Below are 15,492 nucleotides of genomic sequence, written 5' to 3'. Positions count from 1 at the left end.
CTTTTTGATTCCGATGCCAGGATCATGGGAAAAAGTCAACTATCAAATACACCATAAAGGATTTTCAGGAGGCGTTCCTCTACGTGGCCAGTAGCACTCAAGTAGAAGATAATCTGGAGTATTTGAGAAGCAAATCAACAAATATTCAGAGATGATATAAAACATTTAAAACAATTTTTCGTCTAATATTTATTTTCAATAATTTAAATATTCATTTAAATAATTTTTTAATTTTTTTCTTGTTTAAAATAGATTATGCAGTGTGAAAATCAGTGATATCGAACCTGTATAATAGAGGAAACGAGAACGAAAGAAAAGCTGAAGGAGTTAAATAAGTTAACTCCGTTAAAACTATAGTTAAAGATGATGAAGGAGTTGCTTCACGCGTTAACTGTACATAGATAAGGTTTTGAAAGGGTACAAAACAATGTACCCTTTCGTGTCGCATCGTCTCGCGTTGTGTCGCATTGTTTCGCGTCGTGTCGCGTTGTACTCTGGAAGTGGAATATGCAAGCCAGATTGAACCTATCTTTCAGAAAAAACGGTGAGAAATTTAATTGTAATAATTTTTACGTATCCTTGGACAATATTAAATTTAAATTAAATACATATTTAGACTGTATTACTTTTCATTTAAAGCTTGTATATGTATATGATATTCGTTCACTCTGGAAGTGGAATATGTAAGCCAGATTGAACCTATCCTTCAGAAAAAAACTTCAGGAAAAACGGTGAGAAATTTATTTTAACAATTTTTACGTGTCCATGGACAATATTTAATTTAAATTAAATACATATTTAGACTGTATTATTTTTTATTTAAAGCTCGTTTATGTATATAATATTCCATACCCTCCACAGTGTTTTTCGGTATGGGTTTTTATACAAATGTTTTTCTTTAATATTCAAGACGGTTAAAAAAATACCTTCTGTTTCCACTTTATTAAATGATATCAATTCATTAATTAATTAAATCATATCAATGGTAAATTGAAGAAATTCACAATTGAAGATTCAACCTATTCTTTCACTCTGGAAGTGGAATATGCAAGCCAGATTAAACCTTTGCTTAAAATAAAACGGGAGGAATGTTTAAAATCGAAAACAAAACTTCAGCCATAATAATTGTTGCTGGTGAGAGATTTCATTATAATAATTTTTACGTATCCTTGGACAATATTAAATTTAAATTAAATACTAATTTAGACTGTATTACTTTTTATTTAAAGATTGTATTTGTATGATATTCGTTCACTCTGGAAGTGGAATATGCAAGCCAGAAAAAACGAGACGAATTTTAAAAAATCAACATAAAACTTAATCCTCTAATAATTGTTGTGTTTCACCGAAACAGTACAATGCTTAAAAATAATGAAAACTATCCTGTAACCTTTCAGTGACAAAATCGAGGAAACTTTATAGCAACCGCTATTCAACAAAAAGAAATCGGCGCGCTTAAAAGTTTATAGTGATGAATCCATCATATACTCGACATCATATTTTCAAAATAACTTTTTTTGCAAATCACAATACCATTCGTCAAGTTTTGTGATGGGTATTGGCTGTCAACTACGCAGAGTGCAGAGCTCGAATTGCTAAGAGGCTTCGGAGATCGACTGAGAGAAACTTTTAATATTTGTTCACTCTGGAAGTGGAATATGTAAGCCAGATTGAACCTATCCTTCAGAAAAAACTTCAGGAAAAACAGTGAGAAATTTAATTTCAACAATTTTTACGTGTCCTTGGACAATATTAAATTTAAATTAAATACATATTTAGACTGCATTACTTTTTATTTAAAGCTTGTATATGTATATGATATTCGTTCACTCTGGAAGTGGAATATGTAAGCCAGATTGAACCTATCCTTCAGAAAAAAACTTCAGGAAAAACGTTGAGAAATTTAATTTTAACAATTTTTACGTGTCATTGGACAATATTAAATTTAAATTAAATACATATTTAGACTGTATTACTTTTTATTTAAAGCTTGTATATGTATATGATATTCGTTCACTCTGGAAGTGGAATATGTAAGCCAGATTGAACCTATCCTTCAGAAAAAAACTTCAGGAAAAACGGTGAGAAATTTAATTTTAACAATTTTTACGTGTCATTGGACAATATTAAATTTAAATTAAATACATATTTAGACTGTATTACTTTTTATTTAAAGCTTGTATATGTATATGATATTCGTTCACTCTGGAAGTGGAATATGTAAGCCAGATTGAACCTATCCTTCAGAAAAAAACGGGATGAATGTTTAAAAAAAAAGCAGTAAAACATTGACGGAGACAGTCGCTGAAGTGTTTCACGGAAACAGTTCAATGCTTAAAAATACTGAAAACAATCCTGTAACCGTTCAGTGACAAAATCGAAGAAACTTTATAGCAACCGGTATTCAACAAAAAGAAATCGACGCGCTTAAGTGTGTTGTATCTCCTCCTATACCTATACCAGAGGAAATCGTCGTGTGTTGAACTCAGCACACTTCGATTGTGTTGTACTCTGTATCGAACGGAGAGTTGATTAACTCTCGTTCGATGTTTTCTTTTAACTGAACAGAGCTACTTTGTGCTCTCGTTCTATGTTTTCTCTCCTTCTTGTTGGAGAGAAACCATTTTTGTTTTTAGTCTTGTTGCGGACTCGGAAAGATTAATACGAAAGAATCGAAGGAATCAAAGGAATTGTTTTAATTGTTTAAATCGAAGGAATTGTTTAAATTGTTTTAATCGAAAGAATTATCAACTCGGAAAGAATTGTTATTTATAATCGGAAAGTTTTGTATAAAGAAAGAGTTATGAAAAGTGGAAAGAATAAACCGTGGTTTTTGCTAAGGCTTTTCCACGTTAAAAAAATCAGTTGTGTTTCATTTATATCGGGTTTTATTTAGGGTTTCATTTAGTGCCGGTTTTCGGGCTTGCGCTAAAACATTGGTCATTCGAGACAAATTTGAACCAGCGCCGTGGAAAGAATATGTGTACCGCAGAAAGAATGCTCAAAAAAGCAATACGAAAGAATATATGTGCGATTTATGTGCGTGTTTATAATCATTTTTATTTTTTATTTTATTCGGAAAGAGTGCAAACGAAAAAATGGCGGTACACAGAAAAGAATATAAAGTGTCGGTAAAGAGTGTGCGAAAATTCCTAATGGTTTGTACGATGGATTTAAATCCCAACGGAAAGATATATAGACAAGACAAGACACGCAAGGAAAGAAATGGTAAGATCATTCCATATTATGTAAAGAGGAAAGAATATGCCGCAACGGCATTTTCATTCAAATTTTATCTCCCCACACGAAAGAATATTCCACCACCGCATATACACACACCTTTTTTCTCTTACGAGAGACCAAAGAATAAGCCACAAACAACGGCATTTTAATTTTTCTCGCTTCAATCGCTTGAGAACGAATGAATGTGCTACACCAGCACATATACACACACTTTCATTTTTCTCTTCGAAAGAAATGAAAGAATATGCGCGCGCATCTTTTTGAACACAAAAAGGGCGCTGCAAGAAAACGAAAGAATGCCATCCACCACTTTTGTGAAGGCGAAAAAGAAACAACAGCACAAGTGACATAGTTGTGCGCATGTTCTTGTTTCTGTGGAAAGAGCCGTGCATAGCTGCACAACAGAGATATGTAAAGAGACACAAAACCAGTTGCGCAGTGGTGAAAAGAATTTTTTTCATTCACTTCTTGTGTAAAGCGCAACAGAAACGGTAGTTTCAGTGATTTTGGAAACATTTTTAAATAAAAAAACCCCATCAAACAATAAACAGAAACAAACAGTTTTCTAGAAAAATAAAAATAAAAATTAAGTGGAAAGATTTACTCGAAAGAAAAATGAAGTGGAAAGATTTACTCGAAAGAAAAATGAAGTGGAAAGATTTACTCGAAAGAAAAATATAATAAACAGGTAATTGGAATACAGTCCACAGTTTTTTTTTTTTATTATTTTTAAGCAAGGTAGGGTTATTTGTGAGCGTTGTGTTGTTGGATGGAAAGTGGAAAAGTTTATAACAAGGTCGAAAATGGAAAGAATAAATAATTTAACAAAAAGGAAAGAAGTTAGTAAAGAAGAAATACGGAAAGAATTAAATTTATCACAGAGAAATTCATTCACCGTATGAATATATTTACTCGGGATGAACGGTTTCCTGAGACACCCCTGGAAGGAGTCGAGGTGCGTCAAGAGGCATTGGTCGATGCCTGGACGCAGGCCAAGTTGGCGGAAAAGGAGTTAACAAGCTCAGGCGATCCGCTCGCAATGGCAAAAGTGGAAAGAAAGCTAGCCGAGGTTGAGGAAGACTACTTCGCGGCCTCAGCAGCCCTAAAGAAGAGGAAAGCTGAGCTACAACTCGTAGCTCCGGAAAGACAGGCTCCTCAAATCGCCGTCCAGGTGTCTATGCCGTTTTCCCAGCATGACGTGCAGAATACCTGGGGGGAGTTTGATGGAACCATAACGAAGTGGCAAGGTTTTCGTGATCGCTTCGCCGCTGCGGTGCATTACAATGATCGCATCGAGCTGGCATATAAATTTGCATACCTAAAGCGATCATTAACTGGAAAGGCCGCACGAACTCTTGGTTAGTGGCAGCTCACTGGTGCCAACTATATCGAGGCGTGGAAGAGGTTGAACGAGGTGTTCAATAGACAATATGCCACCTGCCGAGAACTACTTCGCCAGTTCTTTAGGCTCCCTACACTTCAGGAGCCAGTAAGAGCTAGCGACTTTCAAAGAATGTCCAACGTGACTCATGAAACGTTGCGACAACTGAAAGCCCAAGGCTTCCCGACCGATGGATGGGACATGATAATCGTTCATGTCTTACACGATAAGATGGATGCAGAGACGGCATGTAAGTGGGAAGAATCCCAAAAATCTGACATGCCAAATGGGAAAGAGGTATGTGCATTCCTGGAGAAATGGGCGGTAGCTCTAGAGAGTGCTCAGGATTGTCGCAGAAGAGAAGGCCCGCGACCGATGACATCGACGCAAGCGTTGACTATGGAAAGAATGCGTCTAAATACGCAGGAAAGACAGCCGCAAAGAGGCTCGGAAAGGTTTATGGAAAGACAGCAACAAAGAATCCCGGAAAGATCTCAGGAAAGAAGGCGCTCGGCAGTGGGATTCGTTCGGAAAGATGGTTTCCTGAGACACCTCTGGAAGGAATCGAGGTGCGTCAAGAGGCATTGGTCGATGCCTGGACGCAGGCCAAGTTGGAGGAAAGTGAGTTAACAAGCTCAGGCGATCCGTTCGCACTGGCGGAAGTGGAAAGAAAGCTAGCTGAGGTTGAGGAAGACTACTTCGCGGCCTCAGCAGCCTTAAGGAAGAGAAAGGCTGAGCTACAACCCGTAGCTCCGGAAAGACAGGCTCCTCAAATCGTCGTCCAGGTGTCTATGCCGTTTTCCCAGCATGACGTACAGAATACCTGGGAGGAGTTTGATGGGACCATCACGAAGTGGCAAGGTTTTCGTGATCGCTTCGCCGCTGCGGTGCATGATCGCATCGAGCTGGCATATAAATTTGCATACCTAAAGCGATCATTGACTGGAAAGCGGCACGAACTCTTGGTGAGTGGCAGCTCACTGGTGCCAACTATATCGAGGCGTGGAAGAGGTTGAACGAGGTGTTCAATAGACAATATGCCACCTGCCGAGAACTACTTCGCCAGTTCTTTAGGCTCCCTACACTTCAGGGGCCAGTAAAGGCCAGCGACCTTCAAAGAATGTCCAACGTTGCGACAACTGAAAGCCCAAGGCATCCCGACCGATGGATGGGACATGATAATCGTTCATGTCCTACACGATAAGATGAATGCAGAAACTGCATGTAAGTGGGAAGAATCCCGAAAATCAGGCATGCCAACTGTGAAAGAGGTATGTGCGTTCCTGGAGAAATGGGCGGTGGCTCTAGAGAGTGCTCAGGATTGTCGCATAAGAGATGGCCCGCGTCCGACGACATCGACGCAAGCGTTGGCCATGGAAATAATGCGTCTGAATACGCAGGAAAGACGGCCGCAAAGAGGCTTGGAAAGATTCACGGAAAGACAGCAACAAAGGATCCTGGAAAGATCTCAGGAAAGAAGGCGCTCGGCAGTGGGATTCGTTCGGAAAGATGGAAAGAGGTCGACTTCCTGTCAGGCATGTACAGCATTCACACACCCGATATGGGAGTGCGACGAGTTCCTCGCCTTGTCTCTCAAGGCCAGGCAAGAGTTGGTGCGATCCAAGAACATTTGCGCCAACTGTTTCAAGAGTGGTCACGCACCTAAGGACTGCTTCCAAGGTCCGTGCACTCGATGTCCCGGCCAGCGGATGCACAACAGTCTGCTGTGTCCAATAAAAGAGCTCCGGAAGCCTGATGTCACGGTACTAAGGAGGAGCAGAACCGAAAGAGGGCAGCTGCCAAAAAAACGGAAAGAAAAGGCAGAATGACTAGATAGCGGGCCTGCCAAACGTGCTCGATTCGAAGGAAAGATGGAAAGAAGTTGGAAAGATACGGAAAGAGTCGAATCGGGCACCGGCAGTAAAAACTCGTGGCAAGACTTTAAAAGAATAAATCTTAATAAAGAAAATAAGTCGCAAATTTATTTGAATAGTTTTATTTGTAGGGATAGGGAAGGTTATAGAATACAAAACTGATTTAAAGGTCAGTCAATGGTTTTCTTCCAAGGTTGCGATTGAGCAACAGTTTTGGATATTACCGAAAGAGGGTCAATGGAGGCCAATGATACCAGCACAGAACTTGACTTGATGTATGATAACAGACACATCTCAAGAGCTGCCATTGGCCGACCCAGATTATTGGAAAGACTTGCTTTTGGAAAGGGAGTCACCAAAAATAAAGGTCGCAGTAAGTTGTTTGAAACTGAAAAAAAATAAAACAAGATACACCTAAAAATAAAGGAATAGTAAAAATAAGAGAAATAAGTTCACCCAGAATCATCACTTGTTCAAAAATATTGGAACAATTTATATGTTTGTGTTTGTCTCTATTTATTAAAAATTTATTTTTTATTGGCGTCTAAGTTAAAATAATTACTTTTTTTTCTAAATATATATTTGACTTCAAATGAAAAAAAGTGTCTTGAAGACAATAGGATTTATTAAAAAATACAATGAAAGTACGAACAAAAGAAAATAAAAACGGTTAGAAACGGATTCCAACATTTCACCGTCATTATTATTAATTTTTTTTTTTTTAGTTATCTTCTACAGAAAAACAGATTCTATGTATTCTGAAGTCAACATCAGGAAATAAAAATAATGTAAAAGAGTGTCAAAAGGCCTTCATTTTTTTAGAGGAAAAGCGTGCATATCTAAGACCACTTTAAAAATAACCAGTTCTTGAAAATAACTTCAGAAAGAATAATTTCCTGTGTCCATGGTATTAATAGCCATTGTACCCAAGCGGGTACAGAAAAATAGTAATTTTTAAATTGCCGTTAAGCCGAATAGAAAAGAGTTTTTCGGTTGATTCTTTTTTGTTTTGCTCACTCAAACCGCGCTTTACAAATAAGGTTCTTTCTAGATTGCTTTTTTTTCTTCGTGTAAGTCAATTTGCACGTTTTCAGTAGGCTTGTCATCATTTGTCAGCGTCAAAAAAAAAAATTACATTGTAATTGAAAGCATTATTACTAAATTTGGAAAGTAAACGGCTTGTGTTTTCATATCGTAAAAAAAGTTTTGTGAAAAAAGAATACTTTTGATAGCATTTGGTAAGTAAAAAAAAGTGTTGTATTCGCTTGGGTACAATTGCTAATAAAAGGTACACGTTTTTTCTAGATAAATATTCAAATTGATATGGCTTTTCCAAGCATCAAACCATCAAGTTTTTATGGCAGAAGCTTTCAAAACTTAGGACGCGCCTTAGACTTCGTTGAAACGTCATCAAGTCATAGCACTTTTGATCTTGTGTTGCTTTACAGCGGCTATAACTCTATGCCAAGGAAGAATATGTACTGGCAAACAGATGAAGATGCTCGAGTACCGATTGTTTCTAACAATATGTCTACGAGGAAAGTCTTAAGAATTTTTAAACTCCTCTTACATATCTTAAGTTATAAATGAAAACATATATTTTTCGTCACACAAAAAGAATTCTGGAACGTGCCCTGAATAAATGTAAGATAGATGTTTTTTTTATTTTTGTCACAATTCATAATGATGAATTTATTAAATTTTCTAATTCTCTGTGTAGCGGGGCGTATACGTAATTTCCTTTTTTTTTTGGAAATAAACTGATTGTGGACTCGATAAAAAAAAAAAAAACTAAATTGAGATTTACTATAGGTGAGTTATAATAAGGTTTTTCGTTCAGAAAGAACGTTTTATAATATAAACTTCTTAGAAGACGTCACCGAATCCCTCCAGCACTAGAAGATCGATTAGTTCTTCCTTCATATCTCTAAAAAAACCTATAAAAAAGACACTAATCAATCGGCTTCATTGTAAAAGGTGAGTTATTCTTCATTTTGAAAATTAAACTAGGTATTAATTAATCAAATTCTTAGGACAAACCCTCGATCCCATAACAAAAAAGTTCAGTAAAAATTTAAAGTCAAATAAAACCTCCGACTTTAGGTCTGAATAAAAAAGTAACACGGTACTCTTTCTATTATCAAGAACTCACCCCACCAACGAGCTGGAAAAGCTGAGACAAGCAGACCTATACCGATATAAAGAGAGTGGACACCCTTTTTTGACATCCTCCTGAGAAACCGAGTGGATCTGTAACTACTGATCCTTACGGTAGATAAGGACAAGGAGGGTCAAGAGCGAGAAGATTAAGAGTGATAAAGGAATTTTAGTATTTTGATAATTTCGATAGGTACACAGAGAAAAAATAAGGTGTAAACCACTTTATTTCTGGTACATTTAACTATGATGTAAAGTTAATATAGGTATGACTCCCCAATAAAATGAAATTTACCTTATTTTTCTAGTAAATTTTTATTTATTTAGAAACAATGGAAGATGAAGCACTTCGGAATTGTTCTTTGATATCAAAGTGGGGTTTCGATGGCAGCTCAGGACATAGTTCCTATAAACAAGCGTTTCATGGATTACAAGCTGACGATTCAGATGTTTTTCTTACTTGTTTAGTCCCTATTCGAGTTGAAAGTGGTGAAAAAATAATTTGGCAAAACAAATTATTGTCGCCCATTGAAAATTGAATATGTTAAAGAGTCAACTGATATTTCAAAAGCTGAAAAGATGCGAGTAACCACTGAGATTCAAAATCTGCAAGAAATCGTCCCATGATGGGTACCAAATCAGTGGAAGTACAACATACATTAGTTTTAACAATGATTGATGGAAAGATTTGTAATGCTTTATCTGAAACAAAATCTACTCAAAAATGTTATTTATGCGGTGCAACCTCCAAGGAATTTAATAAAATTGTTGAAATGATTACAAGACCAATAAACACCGAATACTTAAGTTTTGGAATTATGACTGTAGTTTCCAGTGGTCAGTGGATATGAAATTGATGTTGATAAGTTCCGAAAACACGAAACAGCAAGACTGTTTGTCAGTAAATATCCTTGGCATTATATGCCCCCAATTCTACATAAGTACTTTATTAATGGCCCGGAAATAATAAAATCTGCCTTGTTGCCTATTTGGGCAGCTATCTGAGGAAGCACAAGAGGCTCGAAATAAAGATTTTAAAAACGTTCGAGAGCATTTTTCAAGAAAATCAGGTCGCGATAAAACAAATGAGGATATCTTCAATTATTTTCTGCTAAGCACTGATCCTATTATTACTTCAAGCAAAAACCACACACGAAAAAATTGCAGTCTTATCCCCCAGAAGCACTAGCGCTATTGAAACCTCCAAGCATTCCCGAAGCAAACATTTCTGTTGAAACTAACGATTCGAAAAGCATAATGAAGATTTGAAAAAGGTATGGCAACATCTTAGAATATTCAACCTCAAAGTTCAACGAGAGAAATCGAATTCTTGCTTATTTGGGCATATTATTACATTTCAAGGCATTCAAGTGGATCCGACAATTGCAAACTGACCAGGACCCAGATATGTTAAAGAAATGTTAAACAAAGGAGCAGACGTGTCAGAAGTTGGTCCCATAAGATTTATCAATTTCAAAGATAAAAATAATTAAATATTTATATAAAAGTGCTAAAATGGAAGAAAATTGCAAGAAATGTGTGGAACGGTTTACTACGAAATCGATTTAAGTTGAATGTTTGGATTTTGTAAACGTTTATTTCATGGAAAAGTGCATGAAGTAATCGGCATACGAATTAAATGCAGTGTCAACACAAACCAATGTTTTTTTTTTATGTGATGAATGCAAGTTAAGGAGTCATAATTACCCAGTAATGGTAATTGAAATCGTGCCGAAGATGTAGAAATCGCAAACAGCCTACTAAGCACGTTCCGGGTGTTGTGCCCCATATTACATCACTCAGAGCTGACCCGCTCTACTTAAATATATTTATAATTAAATAATGAATTGCAGCAACTTTGTGTCACACTTAATGTGACACAACGCTCAGTGGGTCAAGCCAACTTCCAGAATGCAACTCAGCAGGTCAAAGCTGAGTAATGCATTTTGGAAGTTCATGAAGTTCCGGGTTGGTCTTTAGAACTCGAGTTGAGTTTGAAATTAACCATCAACCGCGACGGTCCTTTGTCTTTTTAATTTATTAATAACATATTGGCGCAGCCGGTTCGCAAACCGTATACGAAAAGAAAAAAAAAAAAAATTAATATACTAATAATATAATAATATAATATGAAAGAAAAAAAAAATAATATAATATCCAAAAAAGAAAAAAAATAACAGAAAAGAATTCAAGAAAAGTGTTCAAGTTTCATAACAAAAAAATTATAATACAAAATATAGAAAGTGCATTTAGTGATTCAAATTCAATAAAAAAAATAGTGGAAAAATATAAATTTAGTGATTCAGTGATTAAATAAAAACAAAGTTAAAAAAAAAACCACAAGCTACAACTGACGTAGCAAATATCCACAGGTAAGTATACGTATAAATGTTTATGTAGGTACCTATTTGTTTAAAAAAAAAAAAAAAATTTATGAAGTGCAAAGCGGAAATTTGAGCTTGTGCACTTAATTTTTTTTTTCTTCTAATTAATTGTAAATTGTTGTTAGAATTAAGCTTTAAAATTCAAATAAAGAAAAACACCAGTTCCAGAGACCTGGCTTGAGCTTCCTAAGGGGGGAGGAATGTTATGCCCACATTACCCTACCACCTAACCCACTGTTCCTACTGCATACTAATTATGCAGAATGGCAGTTGTGTGTCACACTTAATGTGACGCAACGCTCAGTGGGCCAAGCCAACTTCCAGAATGCAACTCAGTAGGTCAAAGCTGAGTAATGCACTTTGGAAGTTCTTAAAGAAGTTCCAGGTTGGTCTATGGAACTGCAGTGAGTCTAACTTAAAACGTGAACGAGTAGAGTTGTGTTAATTTAATCAATGCGTTATCCCAAAGTATAACTTATTTAGGTTATAACACGGGATCATATTGCACCTATCCAGAATCCCGATGAGATCACCATCAACATATGGTTTCATAGTTTTAAGACGTAATTAGTCATAAGTAAGAACAAAGGAAACCTTTGTATAAATAGTGCTCTGCAGAGTATTAAGACTTCATGTTCAATTTGTGTGTCATTCAGGTTACAACAAGTATTGTTTAATTTACTTTGATCTTCAATCAGTGTGTTTAATTGTATCTTTAAGTTTAGATATAAGAAATAAAATCTTTTTTAAAACCTACTCTGTGTAGCTTATAATTTAATTTGCATAGAAAATGACAATGTTATTAATAATAACTTACGAGAAGTCTTCAAATTAGTCAGTGTGTTAACGTAATTTTAAATAAAATCATCGACGAAACAATATTTGGCATCACCAAATATTTGTTGTGGCTGGCAGTTGGCTGCCCTTCCTTCCTTTTTTTCTGCAATTTTAATTTCAACCATTCAATCTTTACTGGCAGTAATTCAATCATCAGCATTCACAGGGACAAGTTCAAAGTACTAATAAAAACCCCAAAACCCAAAATAAAATTATAACATTAAAATTAAAAAAAAAAAATAAACCAAAAGGTGTTTTTAATTAAAACCCAAAAGCAACGTAAAGTTATAAGAAATAAAAAGGAACAAAATTAAAATCAACATTCCTGTGGCTAATCGGGCCACCACCCGATGGAAATTTATAATACATTGTTCCCAAATGATGGAACAACAGAGGGAATCCTTGGGGATTAAAATGCCGCTCCTCCAGCAGGAGACGATAATGAAGAAGAAGTGCCATCTGCACGCACACTCACACCAAATATTAACTGTGTTACCAAACCTGGCAACGCTTATTGTGCGGCTTGAAGCTAAGCTGCCGACGGTTGTCAAAAAAAAAGATGATCGCCGCCATCTTGTTTCCTGATTTCGCCATTTGCCAAATATTAACTATGTTACCAAACCTGGCAACGCTTATTGTGCGGCTTGAAGCTAAGCTGCCGACGGTTGTCAAAAAAAAAGAAATGCCATCTTGTTTCCTGATTTCGCCATTTGCCACGAGTTCATTTCTTCATCACCATTGCAATAGTTGCACACCGTAAAATAAATACTAAATTGTAAGATAATATTTAAGTATAATAATTTTGAAGTATTTATCATGTTATATATAGAAAGAGAGGCTGTGCTGAAAGGATATATGAGAATCTGCACGGAGGAGAAGATCGGCGAGAATCTTCAAAGATTTGCATTCAGTAGAGTGTAAAGCTTTGAACAGCGTGGTGTTAATTGTGTTAACGTAGTTGAGTTTAACAAAATAAATAATTTAAACAAAATAAAAAGCAACAGTAAATGTGAGTTTTATTATAATTTATTTATAATATTGTCACTGAGTTTTTTTTTTCTCTAAGTTTTTGTTTATTTCCTTTCAATTTCTTATGAAACAGGGGGTAGTAGTGAATCAGAAACAAATGAAGTAGATGATCTTGATATACCTGACATTCTTTTAACTAAATTCTCTCAAACTTGACCAGATTATTATGGAATTTATATTCTACCCTACACAACGCTCAGACCTAAATCATTGGATTTAAAAAAGTCTGACGAAAGTCCCGAAATCTCACCAAGGGGGCCAAACTCAGTGAAAAGATCAGTGTGTTGTTTTGATTCATTGTTTTCGACGACGAATATTTTACTAGTGTAAACCAAACAAATAATTACCTAAACAACAGCGGAACAAAAGTTTAAACACACGATCCTGTTGGAATTAAAATTGTTCCCTACAAATGTTTACACAAACAGACCTGACGAAGGAAAGTTATTTTTAGTAAGGAAACATAACTTCAATAACTCCTTCCTTCTTCTGGCTTCATCTTTTGACACAAGTAGACGTTCTTCAATTTTTGATCTCGCAAAATAACTTTTTCAATAAAATCTTAATCTAACAAATTCTTAACATCATAAATATTTTATTAAATTCTTTTCTTTGGAACAGCTAATCGAATCGTGGGAGTTATGTATCTTGGAAAATCTCTAGAGGGAGTAGTTTGTGAGACATTAACGAGAACGGATGTTAATAAATCGTGTTAACAATAAATTCACTACTTTAATATTGTTACGAATGGCAACACTGGCCATTCATGTCAGCGTTGAAGTCAACACCTAATTCAGCACTGAAGTCAACCATTTTGAATTTCTTGTTTGAATTGTATTTTAATTATTATGTCTTGTTACGTCCTTTAGACGTGCAGGTCGTGTGTTAGTTCATTCGGAAACGGAGATAATAAATGTGGGTTTTTTAATTTATATTTTTCCCACAATAAAAGTCGTACTTGTTTCATTTTAAGAAAGGACTAATACATTATGGTCCTTCGAGTCGCGATGTTTATAAAAAAAAAAAACATTTGACCGGAGTGAGATTTTTGTGAAATAATGCAGGAGCTTGCAAAACTGTATATTCATATATTCACACACATAGCAAAATTTTTAGAAAAAAATCTTGCAGGAGTATGTATAAATTTGTGCTGAGTCCAAGTATCCACACAAATAAATTATAATGGAGAAAATCATGCAGGAGCATACGTAATATGTGCTGAATATACTCACACATATCTACAATCCATAACCGGAGAATGGAGAAAGAGCGAATCGGAATATTACCAAAAAATATTCATGCGCGAGTTACAAAGGTACCCATTCACATGACCACACCACAGTTGGTACCTATCCAGATACCAATGCCCCAGCCCCAGACTAAACAATAATCGTAGACTAAACAAAGGACAAGCAGAACAACATCTCCATTCAACATAAACACATAAACTTTATTCAATATAATTTCAAAGACATCAATTCGGCACCGTAGGTTAAGTTATCAAATGTATCTTAGTTTTAAGTTAGTTCTTAACATACCGTGAATAAAGAAAGATCGTCTTGATCTGATTCTTAAAACTAAAAGTTGTGCGTTTTCATTTTGTCTCCACGTAAGGAGAAGTTTTATATTTTTTTAAGATCCCGGAGGATCTGTTACTTAACTCGCGCGCAACTTAAGGAGAACAAAATATTCTCTACAACAAGAGAATGTTCTAGAAGGAGTTTGTCTACTTGCCACAGTTTAAAGACGAATCTTGAATTGTGCGGGTTAGTTTTGCTAAAAAAGAAAAACAATTTAATATCATCGAAAAACTTTAAATATTGGAAAAATAAAATAAAAATGTCTTGTTACGTCCTTCAGACGTGCAAGTCGTGTGTTAGTTCATTCGGAAACGGAGATAATAAATGTGGGTTTTTTAATTTATATTTTTTCCCACAATAAAAGTCGTACTTGTTTCATTTTAAGAAAGGACTAATACAATTATTGTAAATTGTTTGTTTTATTTTTTAAAAATCATCTTGAATAAGCAAGTGATGTTATTTGGGTGACCTTTTTTTCAACAGATCCAATAAAAGGTCACGCGCTTCTTAACTCTCCTCCAAAGGACGCATTGATACCATCGATGTCACCATCACTGCCCGGACAAAAAGGTGTCCTAAAATCTGTCCCACTACGAAAATTGTGAAAGCAAAACTCGCTAACACCAAAAATCTTCCCATTATCAATAACTCGGATAATTACAGTAAACAAGTTGTAAGTTATATCCCTATTATTATCTTAACTATCACTGAACTCTCTCTAGTCTAGTTTGTAATATCTATGTACAAATGTCAATTACCAATTAAGAACAAGATAAATAAAGTGTGCGCCTAGCAAAGAAGAAAGTTGTGTTTCAGATTAGTGGCGACGAGGATGATTAGAATCTTTTATGTCGGATCATTCAGTTTTCGAGAAATTCGATAAAAATAAAACACAATGGTCCAGATGGATTGAAAGGTTCGAAGGCGCAATGGAGATAGTTGGAACAGCCGAAGATAAAAAAAATAGTGAAATATTGACAAAAATGCAATCACAAGAAATGACCGAA

This window comes from Episyrphus balteatus, chromosome 2 (genome assembly GCF_945859705.1).
Source record: "Episyrphus balteatus chromosome 2, idEpiBalt1.1, whole genome shotgun sequence".
NCBI classification, from domain to species: Eukaryota; Metazoa; Arthropoda; class Insecta; order Diptera; family Syrphidae; genus Episyrphus; species Episyrphus balteatus.
The sequence above is the reverse complement of the archived record's forward strand: the minus strand, read 5'-3'. Positions refer to the sequence as shown.